This window comes from Monodelphis domestica, chromosome 7 (assembly GCF_027887165.1).
Source record: "Monodelphis domestica isolate mMonDom1 chromosome 7, mMonDom1.pri, whole genome shotgun sequence".
NCBI lineage: Eukaryota > Metazoa > Chordata > Mammalia > Didelphimorphia > Didelphidae > Monodelphis > Monodelphis domestica.
In genome coordinates, this window is record NC_077233.1 from 106,972,562 (window position 1) to 106,988,117 (window position 15,556).

At 35.4% G+C, this 15,556-nt stretch overlaps 1 long non-coding RNA gene across 1 annotated transcript; it reads left to right on the forward strand.

Annotated features, from left to right (window-relative positions):
• The first annotated feature begins 9,550 nt into the window (after positions 1–9,550).
• Positions 9,551–14,885, forward strand: LOC103092153 (uncharacterized). The gene is made up of 3 exons (XR_470484.3): positions 9,551–9,655; positions 12,002–13,140; positions 14,590–14,885. It is a non-coding gene; the product is annotated as an uncharacterized LOC103092153 (long non-coding RNA).
• Positions 14,886–15,556: the final 671 nt, after the last annotated feature.

Here is a 15,556-nt window from a genome sequence, read left to right on the forward strand (position 1 = left end):
GTACTGGCTAAAGAGACAGAAAGGAGGATCAGTGGAATAGACTTGGGATAAATGACCTCAGCAAGACAGTCTATGACAAACCCAAAGACCCCAGCTTTTGGGACAAAAATCCACTATTTGATAAAATCTGCTGGGAAATTGGAAAACAGTGATGGAGAGATTAGGTTTGGATCAACACCTCACACCCTACACCAAGATAAACTCAGAATGGGTGAATGACTTGAATATAAAGAAGGAAACTATAAGTAAATTAGGTGAACACATAATAGTATACATGTCAGACCTTTGGGAAGGGAAAGATTTTAAATCTGTAATTCTATAAGAAATATTCATTTAAAATTTTGCATTTATGAAGTTGCTATCAGGATTTTAGTAATCCAGTAGCAATGCAATGATCCAGAAAAAATGGGAGGGATTTATGAGAAAACTCTATCCACATTCAGAGGAAAAACTATAGGAAAAGAAACACAGAAGAAAAACAACTGCTTGATCACATGGGTTGATCGGGATATGATTGGGGATGTGGATTCTAAATGATCATCCTAGTGCAAACATCAACAATATAAAAATAGGATTTGATCAAGGACACATATAAAACCCAGTGGAATTGCACGTGGGCTATGGGATGGGATGAGGGGAGGGAAAGAACATGACTTGAAACCAAGGAAAAATATTCTAAATTGACTAATTAAATAAAAATTTTCAAAAATAAAATACAATTTAAAAGATTTTAATAATCCATAACAAATGAAATACACTATTTAGGGGAATAATGCATATATATGTTATATAAGTATAAAACATATACACATATGTATATACATATATGTCACTATCACTATTGCTATGTTGCCTAGATATTTTGGGGACACTCAGAAATTCCTTTAAAATCAATGAGCAACTTTCTGCCTTTTCTAGAAGACCCATGGTAAACTGTGTGTCAATATCAATGTCAGAAAAAAATCTAAGGAATTTTCTCTATCTTACCTAATGACACTGACATACAAATGCCTTGGAACTCTCCTGCCAAGGTATTTCCAAAATATATTTTTAGGTTTCTTCTAAAATATTTCCTTACTTTCTGGATGATAATGGGATTCTTGCAATGACATGCATTTATGTAAGGCTGGTATTTTACAAATACCTAAAGGCATGTATGCTTTAAAAAAAGACCTTTACATATGCATTTCATTGCAGTAACCCACATACGTGCTTAATTAAATTTAGTTTGGCAAAACTGGTTGATTTAAATTTGATACAGTATTATCACATTACATTACTAATGTGCCTTTCAGGCTTATACTTTGTATGACAGTGATGTTAGAAACACCATAGCAAACCGAAGGAGTCAAAACAATCTGCCAAAAAGACAAGTACAGCCAATAGGTAGATTTCCCAAAGTCAAAGGGTTACAAAAGAGTGAGAAAAATGGACATACTCAGGGGAAAGAGAAAGTTGAAATCCTGTGTGACTTTATAAGGCTATCATAAGGGCAACTTCTGGCCAAATTGCTTCTGTGTGTTAAAGATTTATAATTGGCATAAGATAAAGAGGGCACTTACTAACAGATCTTTTAAAAATTATGTGTACATTATATATATATATATATATATATAGTGGATTTATTATATTTATTTATTTATATATTAATTCATGTATTATATTTACAATACATAATTATATATATATATATATATATATACATACATAAAATGCATCAGCCTTTTCCCATGCATAAACCTTGCGTGCTCAAAGCTCTTAGCAACAACATTAGTTTTAGTGTTGCCTTGTTGGAGATCCTTTAAGTCCAATTATACTATAGAATGTTGAGTTGAATCTAACATGATTGAAGACGGACAGTTGTTTCATTTGGATCTGGATGCTTTCAGACTCAGAACCAGCTTCCTATGTACCACATCATACTTCCTCTCTAGCATAACTGTGATATGAAACAATATGTGAAAAGAACAATTAGATACAAAAGAAAGTTGTACGTGTGTTATGGAAATAAACTCATTTACCGATCAGGTGGGCCTAGAAAGGCTCAATAGAAATTGGTTGGAGAAGGTCTGATCAGAGAGAAAGAACACTTCCTCTGGAGATAGGCAGGCAGGCAGGCAGAAGACCAGATTGTGAATTCTGATTCTGCCCATTACTTCCTGTATCACCTTGGAAAGTCATTTCAGCTTTTTTGGTCTTGGTTTTCTAGTTTGTGAAATGGGAGCTTTGGACTAGGTGATTCTCTTCCAGCTCTTAATCAATGATCCAAAATTTCTTGAAAATAATGGAGACAGAATTTGAGTTGATTTTAAAAAGAGGTTAGTACTTTAGCAGACAAAGATGCAAAGAAAAAGATGGAGATTGTTTCAGGTATAACCAGCCTTAAGTGAGACATTTTTTAAATTTTTTAAAATTTTTTAAAAAAAGCAAAATAATAGACTTTTCGTAAATTATTTCAACAATTTTCATTCTCTGCTACCTTAGTTCAGGAAAGGACATAATATAGTAAATCTTATTCTACTTATTAGAAAACAGACTTAGAGAGAGCTACTGTTGAGCAACATAATTAGTCAGAAGAGGAAGGGGAAATAGTTTAGAGGACTTAAGACCTAGTATGGCAGTACTGACCTATTAGAAACTGATGGAAGTCTGAATGCAGATTAAAGTATACCATTTTTCACTTCATAAGTTTTTTTTCCCTTCATGAGTTTTTTTCTTATATAAATGATATGCATTATGTATACACACACACACATATATATATACATATGTGTATATAAAACCCTTTCTTTCTGTCTTAAAATCAATACTAAGTATTTGTTTCAAGGCAGAAGTGTAGTAAAGGTTAGGCACTTGGAGTTAAGTGACTTGTCCAGGGTCACACAGCTAGGAAGTGTCTGAGGCCAGATTTGATCCCAGGAAATCCCATCTCCAGGCTTAGCTTTCTATCCACTGCTTCTTACATAACGTGACAAACACAGAAATACCTATTTCATGACAGACTAATATTATGTGTCATCTCAAGGAGGGGAGATTGGAGAGAGGAAGAAAGAGAACATGGATCACATAATGTCAGAAGACAATTATAGAAAATTGTATCTACATGTAATTGGGAAAAACATGATAAAATTATATTGCAGTTTACAAAGTAATATCATCTCAACTATGTAATGTAGATATGTATTATTTTACACATTTTACATTTTACACACAAGGAAATGAGGTCCAGAGACAGTCAATGTAACTTCCCATAGTCACTTGGGTAGTGAGGGGGCAAATCTAGGCTTAGAATCCAGATCTCTCTTAGAGATTTATTTTCCTATTTGCATCTATTTTGACTCTCTGGCTGCTGTTTTCTTGACTAATAAGAAAAATGACAATGGTAATAGTATAGCAGTAGTAGTAATAAGCAATGCTGTCATCATAAGAGATGAATTGCATTTGTCCAAAGGTGTCTAAGTTCATTGGTACTCTTTTCTGATATGTATGTAATTGCTGGATATATTATTATATAAATTGGAATGCTTTCAACATTTCTTTTATCACCCAATACAAACAAAATGCAAACTTTATAATATCTTTCCATCATCTGACATGAATTGCATTTTGCATTTGCAAGTTATTGCTTCCATTCTTCAAATCAGAGCCCTTTCAAGTCAGAAACTTAAGTCATCTCTTTTTCCACTTTTTCTAGGAATACCAAAACCATAAAAGGCTATGTAGAAGACTCCAAATAGTGATTTTTTGAGAGGTCTCATAGTCAAGAATTTTAAATATGTTAGGGCATTTCAAGAATATTTGTATTGAAAAATCTCCATGATTTCATGGGTACAGCAACTTCCCTTATTAAAAAAGTCCTTGATACCTCCAGGCCTTACCGGAACATTTTCATGAGTTTCTATGACCAGAAAAGAGCTTTCAACTAATGGCCAAATTTTAGAAACAAATAAATGAATGGATGAACATAGTGAGTGAGTAAATGAATGGATATAGAGTAAGTTTTTTAATTTCCTCATTTGCTTTACAAATCTGATATTCCTGAAGGCATAAATTAATCACTCAAATGGAAAAATGCAATTCTTATTCCTCTTGAGGGTTCTTTGCTAGGTCTCACTAACTATAGGCATTGTCCAAGGATCTCTCTTGGTTATAAAGCTTTGCTTTCTGACATACTATCCCTGGGTGATCTTATCATCTCCTATGGGTTTAATTATCACATCTATATAATGATTGCCAAATCCAGTCCTAGTAGCTCTCTGGAATTCTAGCTCTGAATTACCAGTTGACAACTGGACATTTCCATCTCATTGTTCCCATAGGCAACTGCAATTCAACATTTCCAAAAGAGCCTCATGAACTTTGCCATCCTTCCCCCAAACTTCCCTATTTCTGATGATGGAACCAATCTTCTTCCAGTTATTAAGTTTCACATCCTCAAAGATATCCTTCATGCTTTACTTTCTCACTCATGATATCATCTCCCTATTGAACCATTTTAACTCCACATTTTTTGTATTCATCTTCCTAAAACTTTTTTTATAATTCAGGCCCTTTTAATATCTTCAATGAATTATTGCAATTGGTTCTGTAATTGACCTTCCTATCGCCAATCTCTCCTATCTCAATTTCATCCTCTACACAAATGCTAGTCCAATCTTCCTAATATATAAATCTCAACCTATCTCTCCTTCTTCCCTTCTTCAAAGAAAACAATTCTTCAACAGTCTCCCATTTATTTTAGGATAAAATGCAACCCTCAACTTGGAATTTGAAATCTGAAACAATTTGACCCTTACATACCTTTCCTGTCATATTTCCCAATGCCACCCTTCACATACTTTCCATTCTTGTTAAACCACTTTGTTAAATGAACAAGTGAGGCATTGTGCAAAATGCAGAGAGATACAAAGAAATGTAAAGAGTCTTCAAGGAATTCACATTCTGCTAGAGGAGACAAGATGTGACTAACTAATACATTATATATATATATATATATGTATACACACACACATATATATTTATATACATTACATGGAAGATTATATAAGAGAGGAAGACATTTGTAGCTAGGGAAATTAAGAAAAGTCCCCTTTAGAAGGTGGCATATAAATTGAGTCTTTTAAGAAGGCAGTAGTAAGGAGGGAAAACATTCTAGGGATGGAGGACAATCAATGCAAAGTTATGGAGACAAGAAGAGAGGAGTAAAATATAAAGGGCCTAGATGGATAGGTAGGGAGTAGGTTACTCAGAACTATAAATGCTCCACAGAATAAATTTTATTCTGGACTTAAGAAGGAGCCATCATTTATCATTTTAAAAAAATCAGTAAGGTCAGACCTGCCCTTTAGATTAATTTACTTGGCAGGTGAGGCAGGGAGATTAGCTAAAAAGCTAAGGCAACAGGGCCAGCAAGAGATGATGGAGGTCAGAATATGTATAAAAGACGTTATAAAGGAAGAAGCAACAAAATTTGGCAACAGAGGAGGTATGTAGGCTGAATGGGAGTGAGGAGTAGAAAATGAGACCAAGATTATGAGTGAGGGTGAATGGAAGTATGACATTGCACTTGACATTATGGAAGAAAGGAGAATTTGAGCATAAAGCTAGATTTCTGTTTTGGACATGCTGAGTTTGAGATTTCATGGAACTTGCATCTTTAAGAAATCTGTCCTCTCAGAACATTTTTGTCTAAAGTACTAGAATGGATTTCATAGAAATGACTTGGATTCCTAGAAATTCCTAGAAAACCTGGATTAGACGGACCGTGACATAGACTTAGGCTCCAGCTCTCTCTCCCTTTTCAACAATTTTCACATAAAAATATAGACATTCCAACAGAACTCCAAGAGAACAATTTATATTTCAGGAGTTTTATTTTAGTTTTTCAATTTCCTAATGAGTTTGGGAAATCATTCCCATCTCATCTATAACACTAACAAATCATCTTTCATGGTACCTCCCTTCTGGGATAATTTCTACTTAATGGTTGTTCCCACAATATAAGATTTATAGCTTATAAAGCACGTTTCCCACTAGAACACTGAAAGATAGTAGTGCAAATATTATTTCCCCCACTATAGAAATTTAAAAAATAGAGGCTTATTGAAAGTGAAATACTAACTTTCTTGGAAACCTCCACTTCAAGGAAAGATGTCTGTAGATTTTCTGAGTTCATGATCATTGGGAGCCTGTAGCCAATGGTGAGAGCTCATGTGAGGGGGACCCCATTTAAACAGGTTAGTGAGTCAATGGAAGTTTAAGAGAACTTCCAAGAGAAGGAGCTTTCAGTATAAAATATGAACCTGGAAGAACTAGCACACAGAAGGCCTTCGGTTGCAATAATACACATTTGTAAGGGTTCTATCTCACCAGCTGTAGTACTAATAAGGAACCAGAAACATTTGGAATTTCTGGCTATGGTTATATTCTGGTCAATCAATCGATCAACAAATATGTGTTTTTGTCTACAGTTTGTTTGTTGAATAAATAATAATTATACGCTGTTCTCACCAGGAGACAGTACCAAAAATAAAGTGATCTTAAAAATACAATTAAAAAAAACAACTATGGGCCTGGGAACTAAATAATAAAGAACAGCACCATTCATCATTCTTTTATCATGTAAGCATCCCCTCAAGAGGATTAACTGTCATTATTTGTTTGTTCAAGAAATAGAACATCTGCATACTGGCCTCTCAGCTCAATACAAACATTGGAAAGGAGATTCTCTCTTTACTATATATGAATTTAAACTTAGCCATAAAATATACTGGATTGTCATAAAAGTAATCTTGGAGTCATTGCAACCTATAAACATAGAGGCAGCAGTGGGGACTCACACATATATAACACTAAGCTTTGTGAAATTGTTCTAAAACCCTACTTCATCTAGGTTAACTTGAGGGCTATATCAATTATGAAATATTCATACATGGGAATGGCAGATCCTTAAAATATCAAAAGACACAGTAATGGCTCATTTAAATGTTTTAAGTTTTCCAAAATGCTTTACATATATTAATTTATTTGATCCTTCCAACAGCCTTCTAAAATAGGTAGGTGCTATAATGACCCCGTAGACTCCAGTAGTGAATCATTCATCAAGCAGAACTTGACACTACCCCATTTTACAGATAAGTGGAACTGAAAAGTTAAGCCCATGGTTATATGGGTAGTAACTGTATGAGCTGGTATTTTGATTCCCTGACTTCATGTCTAACAACATCTAATACACCAGCACATACAAATGTCTAGGAGATAAAATAAAGTTTAACCAGGACATACAATCAGTGGGGAAAAAATAGGAGTTGAGGAGAAACAATCATCCTATGTAGTACAACTCAGGAAGAAGCTGGGAGGACTCTGGGTGACAGCCTGACAACAGAATCAACAAACAGCAGAGCCTGAAACAGCTGTATAGGCTGCAGACTCATCTTTGAAACCTCCAACCTACTTTGAAAACTCCAACAACTCCTACTTGTGAGGTCTACAGGGGCTGACTAGACACCATCTCAAATTGTGGTTGCAGAAAAGCAGGAGGAAAACTCCCAAGTAAATGCAATTGAAGGGGACCTTGGGAAAGCAAAGTTCAAGGTTGCTGTTCCAAGAACAGAAGAGCAAGAACAACACCTCCAGGAGTAAGAGCCTTCAAGGTGACGGCATTGCTTGGGACCCTGTAATATAGAGAGATGAAAAGAAGCAAGAAGTCAAAGACACCCAGGAGCTCAGGAAATAAGAACACCAAGCAACAAAACAAACCCTTAGACTGACGGATGACTATGCAACTCTGCCTCACTTAAATCCAAATCACTTGGAGTCTGTGATGTTATTGATCCTGTATGAGTAGAAGGACAAACAATTTTCTATTAATATTTTGAGTGATCAGATTAACATTACTACAACTTAAATGATCTATATATTAAATTTAATTCCCTAATATTCATAACACTCTTTCAGATTGTTGAAAGATATCTTCTTGTATCTTGGTTATGTCATAGAAGGGCATGCAAGGTTCCTAAACTTTGATTGGCCCAAATTTCACTTCTGGCTTTCCAACTAAGAGTCTGCCTGATCTAGACTGGCTCTTTCTAATACTGGTCACTATTTATATATTTCACTGTTTATAGTCTCCTTCCTCTTCCAATTCATCCCATAGGACACCACTAGATTCTTCATCATAAAACACATTTCATCATGTACCTCTTCTGCATAAGTACCTTCAATGCCTCTCCATTGCCTAGAGATAAACAAGTCCAATAAATAGGCTCATATAGTCATTTAAGGCTTTTACATATTTGAATTTTAGTTGAACTAACCAATCTTATCTCCTACTCCTCAATAACAATGACTTTCTCGTCTTTTCCAAAGCATTTCATTCCTGTAAAAGCTTTTTTAGTAATCAAAGCAGAGAAAACTGAAGGAAACTTCAAGAGCATGTAGTTAAATGCTTTAAAAAATTTATTTTTTATTAAAAAAATTTTAATCTTTTTTTAAAACTCTGAAGCTGAGGCCAGGAAAGAAGAAATGAGTCACTCTGATCTTACTAAATGTCATTCTTAGGGAAAGCTGAATCTAATGATCATTCTTTTCCCTCTACTCTCCCCTATAGAATGCCCTTTCCTTTTTTATCCACCTATCCAAACTTTAACCATTTTTAAATAAATGTGGTGTTCAATTTGTCAATGTGGAATGTAGAAGTCCTCAGTTTATTTACTTGGGAGGTAGAAACCCCAGGTTTGACTTTGTCATAGGAGAGTCAAGGTCTCCCCCCAAGGGAAGGTCCTACTTCACCTGTCTCAGGCTAACAATAGACAATCCACTTCAGGTGGGAGCTAAGCCCAATCCAGTCCAGTGACTGACTCTTCTTCTTGTAATAGATACTTGAGGATGCATATTTGATTGATTCTCTAGATGACTAATGGATCAAGTATTTTGGTTGCACTATCTGCGTGGCCATTGTTCTTTTCCTTAATCTGATCAAGCCTTTTTCCTTGATCAATTCCTCAAACAAATTCTTAATGATGTTTTCCAGGTTATTATCTGGTGAACTAAGGCTTTGCTCACCCAGCATGTGAAGACTGCTTTGGACGAACAGAGGGAAGAAACCAATAAGAAGGTTCAAGGGCTGAGAGGGCAATGCAGCAAAGCACTGTGGAGTGCTTAGGGCGTGTTGGAGCACAAAAGACAACACTGCCATCCAATGCAGTTGAGGAAGTCTCCAGGTGTAACGATTTTTCATGCCAATGGACCCAGGCTTCCAACGCTGAGAGAGTGGGACTGTCTCTGTGCATCGACTTTTCCATTTAAATCTCCTTCACCCACGTGTTTTTGTGCACACTCATCTACATCACAGATGAAAGTGCACAAAGACAATTGTCATCCTCAGTTACCCAGAGACTACTATTATCTACCACCAGTATCTGTTCTGCCTTTTTGGGGATAACAAAGGCTTCTGGAGATCATGGAAGAGGCATGCATGCAAAGAACAGAAAAAGCTGAGGATGGATCATCTGTCAATCAAAAGGAACATTCCACTTGGAATGTTACCAGGAAAAACAGTTGGAGCTAAGCCTATGGCTGAGAGGCTTTTGGGACTGGGCTTTGACTGGTGGCTGATGGTGGAGAAGAATCTGAGGCTTTTTGACTTCTGACAGAGGTAGAGAAGAACCTATTTGTGTCTCTGGGGCTGGCTGGCTGATTTTGAAAGAAGAAGAAAAACAGTTGTCCTCATATCTCTCTGACTGACATTGTTTCACACTTGTGAAAGAATTGCCAACCAAAATACTTGATCCATTAGTCATCTAGAGAATCAATCAAATATACACCCTCAAGTATCTATCTATTATAAGAGGAAGAGTCAGTTACTGGACTGGATTGGGCTTAGCTCCCACCTGAAATGGATTGTCTATTGTTAACCTGAGACAGGTGAAGTAGGACCTTCCCTCAGAGGAGAAAACTCTCAGGTGACAAAGTCAAACCTGGGGTTTCTACCTCCCAAGTAAATAAACTGGGGACTTCTAGATTCCACATTGACAAGTTCAAAGAGTCACATTTTAGGAAGGATATGACAAGCCAGAGTGAGGTCTCAGAGGTAAAGAATCATGGGTGCACATTATAGAAGAGATACAGGAAGAAATTAAGCATCTTTAACTTAAGAAAAGAAAATTTAGGGGAGACATGACAGCTGACTTCAATATTTTGAGGATCTATTACATAGAAAAGCATTTAAACTTTTTTCCTTGACTTCAGAGGGAAAAGCTATAAGTAATGGGTAAAATTGAAAAAAAAAATTAGGTTTGATCTAAAAAAAAATCTTCATGATTAAAGCTATCCAGAAGTACAGTGTGTTGCCTTGGTAGGTAGTTTCCCATTCACTAGAGATCTTTAAGCCAAGGATGAATGTCAAGTCACTAGGTAGACTGTAAAGATAATTATTCAAGTATAGATAACTAAATAATCACTTTCCACTTCTGAAATTTGGTGGTTTGGAGATCAGTTCAAATTCTACCTTGTCCCATGTTACTATATTAATATCTTCCCTTTCAAAAATGAATTGGTTATCACATTATTGATTTTGTTATTGTATCATACACTGTCTTTCATTTTCTATGCATGGATGCTCTGTCTTTCAAACCAGATTATATTTATAGCTAACATTGATTTAGTGCTTTAAGTAAACTACTCTATATTTATTATCTCATTTTATTCTCAAATAATGCTGGGATGGATGTGTTGTTATTAAATCTTTTTTTTAATAAAGAAACTGAGGCAAATAGAGACTTGATGATTTACTCAAGGCAGTAAATGTCAGGAAGACCAGATCTTCCTGCTCTAAGACAATGTTCTATCTATTTCAGGATAAAGCTCCCCATTTTGGAACTATGGTGTCTCCTACAATGTCTAGTTCAGTATTAAACACATGTTAATAGGGGCATGATAAATAAGCATTATTAACTAAAGTGAAATATGATAAATCTTTATCTCTCCCCTGACCTGATTGATAGATGTACTATGGTAGTTAATAAAATTATCAATTTATTAATCCAAATTTATCTACATTATTGAAGTCAGACACCAGATCTTGACTAGCCTAATAAGCATATTGACAAATATTAATTTTATACCAAAATACAGTTTATAACATTCATAGGCCCCACAGCTTACCTCTCTTCAACTCCACTGTTTAGCATTTCACTTTCTTTCAAGGTTTACACTCAAGTGTGACTTCTGCAAAAACCTTCTTTACTTCCCTTTAGCTAGAAGTTCTAGAACATCTTCCTCACCCCCGACTCCCCCACCACTCCATCAAATTACCTTCTATTTACTCTTATCTGTATACCTGCTATGACTCTTGGGAAATTCACTTAACCTTTGAGCACCCCCAGGCCTTTCTCCAGTAGACTCAGTTACAGTGAAGATGCCTCTATTAGCTGAGGGCATTTCCTTGTTCTGGAGTTCTCCAAGTCACTGAAATCACAAATTCAGTTCCTGTATTTATTGCATTTTATGGAATTGAATTGAGAAACACACCATTATCATTTGAGAATGAATGCTATAATTCCCGTATCCCATATAATGTGGATTATACTGAGCATACACAAATATTTCCTGCCTGTTTCTGCCCATCCATAGGTGTTACACCTTTTGGGCATATGGAAGATGGAAAATTCAATGATTGCTTCTGACTATGTGGTGGCGCAGAAATAAATGAACTTGCCATTTTGATATGATTTAGCAAATAATGGCTGGTCCCTCATTCTCTTAGCTCATGAAAGAAGCAGTGATGGGACTCTGGATCAATTAAAAGAACAGAGAGCTTCCTACTGGTTCTAATTGCTTTTGAATCTCTAGATGACACCATGTAACTCAAAACCTTTCAGTGAAGAATGAAAAATGAGTTGTCAACTTTCTCTACTCCTGCATCATGGCAACCTTTTGAAGAAGGATCCCACTACATGTCACTCACTTCTTTTTCTTATCTGGTGTTTCTTTTCCTTTGTAGGTGACTGAGAATCAACCTCAAGAAAGACACAGGTAGAAAGAGATCTTGTGGTTTGAAGAGAAGAGACTTCTGGATCTATGGAATGAGGTTAACTGGTAGCTAGGGGAGTATTCATTAGAGATAAGAGGATAACTGGGAAAAATAAAATGTCTTTGAATAAAGAAAAAGAAAGAGATAAGAGAAGACTAGGCTTCTAGACTTGCTTGCCAGAAGGCATGAACTTTAGGGGAGGTAGTGCAATGTTAAAACTAAATGGAAAATACCTAATTAGCAATTCCACAAACTACTTTCCATTTAGATGATTTAAAGGGAAAACTTCCCAACCAGATATAACAATAGTTCTACTTGCCACTTGCTTAGCTTCTTACAGTCAATATATGCTTTTTGAGATTTGTGTTTTAGCATTTCTTTTGTGTTTAGGAAATAAATGCTTGGCCTATACCTTGTTTAGGTTGTACATTGAGTAACTTTCAATTTCTTAGACATAGTACAACAACTTATGCTTTAAATACTTTATTTGTAGCATTGGGCTTAAGGAATTGAAAAGTATGGGGAAAGAGATCCTCACTGTTCTCTTTAGAGATCAGGTTCCTCCAGGACTGGTTCTCCACACTGTTTAGTCAGGAATCACAAAAGGATAATCTACACCAATATATAACCCATATTACACAAGTAAATACATTCATTTTGAATTTCCAAATATATGGGGTCCATTTCAGAGTCAGCGAAAAATCAGGAACAAAGAAGAGAGATCAAGCTTTGTAATTTTTTAAAAATTATATATCTCTGAATTTTAATTGTCTTACTCTAGAGACTAAAAATAAACTTGGACAACCCTGGATGAAGATCAAAGTTGGTAATGTATATGACTATACTTTGAAAGCTTTGGAATTTCTCCTCATTTATCAAGACTAATTCTTTAGGAGTTTTTAATTTTAAAAAATTACTAAAAATCTAAGCTGAGATGTTATTGTATCCCAATTTACGGAGAAGCCTTTTTTTTTTCCTTCTTAGGTGGGTGGCTCCTAACAGACAGCAAACTGAGATCTTTCCTCTACAACTTCATGGAATTCAGCCTGTTGCTCTCAACAATGTCATAGTAACCAGTTAAACCTGAGCACTTGTGGGATTTGTGCCAGGTTGGGATTTTTTTAAAGTATATATGTTATTACATGAAAAAAACCTTTCTATCTGCCTCCAAGGTGCCATCGAGTTTTCAGCCAAAATCCTGGTTGAAGAGAATAATTAGGAACTAGACTGGAGGCCTCCAAAAAAAAGATGGAAACAAGCCAACAGTCCCTCAGTAGACTTCTTTCCATAATTCTCTAAACTCATAGTATTAGTGCTTATGTGGAAAGGTGACCTTTGGAGGCTGAGACCCTAAATTAGGTGTATCTCAGCTGTCATTAGACTTTTTTCAATTTACTGCAAACTCAGAAGTAGGGGAAATTTTTCTGTTTTCTTTTGGGGTTTCCATGGTTTTACCAAGGAAACCAAATACATGAGCTATTCAACCTTCCTCAAGAAATAAGTTAGGGTATATCCCCCAAGTACTGAGAGATTGGATGTTTTATGTCCTTAAACAGAGACTAGGCTAGAAAGAAGAGGACAGAGAGTAATATCATTCATAATCACTAATGTGATCCCCATGGTAAATAAAAATGTTCTTGAGCCTTCTGGTCAGGCTTATTCCTCCCTGATGCATTTCTAATAATAAAGGGGGAAAAAAAATATATATATATATATATTAGATCCATGGTAAAATCTTTTTAACTTAATTTTATTGATTAAGAAATTTTTTTCCATGATTACATGATAAATGTTCTTTCCCTTCCTTCCTCTCAACCCCCTCCCATAGCCAATGAACAATTCCACTGGCTTTTATATGTCATTGATTAAGATCTATTCCCATATTATTGATAATATCACCAGGTTAATTTAGAGTCTACATCCGCAATCATATCTCCATCTACCCATGTTTCTGCTCCCACGGTTCTTTCTGTGGATGTAGATAGTGTTCTTTCTCATAAGTCCCTCAGAATTGTCCTGGATTAATGCATTGTTGCTAGTAGAAAAGTCCATTACCTTTGATTGTGCCACAGTGTATCCATCTCTGTGTATAAGATTCTCCTGGTTCTGCTCTTTTCACTCTGCATCAGTTCCTGAAGGTCATTCCAGTTCATGTGGAATTCCTCCAGTTCATTATTCCTTTTAGCACAATAATATCCCATCACATGGTGAAATCTTGATGTAATGATATACTCATATATGCTGAGATATAGAAACTATGGCCTTTGAAAGACAGATTGAGGTTATCACAGAGATGCAGAGATGCAAGAAAGCTGAGAGCTACTGAAATTTTTTTATTATTTTCTTAAATATTGAAAACTATAAGGAGCTATTGAGAATTTTGTTTTAAGGCTAGATTTTGGATAACTATATATATATATATGTATATATAAATTGAATAAGGAATTTATATGAACTTGTATTGTTTGAATATAAATAAGCTGCATTTCAAGTTAATTGATGTACCTATTCTTTTATTCTCTTGCTTTTACAAAAAACAAACCGCCTAAAATGCAAAGATCCAGGACAACTCTAAGGGACTCATGATGAAAAAGGCCATGCATTATCATAGAATGAACTGACAGAGTCCAAATGTAGATTGAAACACACTATTCACTTTATTTCCTCCATGAAGTTTTCTCTATTGTAAGTAGTGTGTGTCTTCTTTCACAACATGACGAACATGGGCATTTGTATTGTATGACTGCACATGTATGATCTATATCCTATTGCTTAATGTCTCAGGGAGAATGGTGGTTTGGAGGAGGGAGAGAACATGGATTGTCAAATGTCAAAAGAGGGTTATTACATTTTCATTGACGTAATCTAGAAAAATATTTTTAAAAAATAAATTGTTTTCAATGTGCTTTGAGACCAACTAATATGTTTCTCACAATCTATATAGATGTAGAAGAAACTGCCTTGTAATTTCATTGGTACAAAGAATTCCCATATGAGGAATTTCCTTCTACCAATGCAGGTTTTTACATTTTCTACAATGCATACTTGTATATATTGTAGAGAACTGCCTAGAGTAATAGGAGCTAGAATATATCTTTAGCAGGACTTCAAAACAGATGTTCCAGACTCCAAGGTTGGTTCTATATCCATAATTCCATGCTTTCTCTTGGTGTGCACACATACATAAATATGCACACACACACACACACTTATGACAAAGAATATGTATGCTTACATACATCTGTATACAAATGGACTATATATAAACATATATGTATATCTATTTATACATACTGTAAGGATTGAAATAATATTTCTACCCAGATATATATATTTTATAAAGTTTATTAGAAAGGGGAGACAATTATTCCTTTAAGTAACCTGACTACATGGTGGCTAGTCTGTAAGTCGCTTCCTCCTTCCCTTTACCTGCCCGCTCTGTTCCCAACTTCTTCCTTCTTCATTCTCTTCTTGCTTCTCCTCTTCTCAAGCCCAAATCCATGACTTTTATTGATGTACAACATG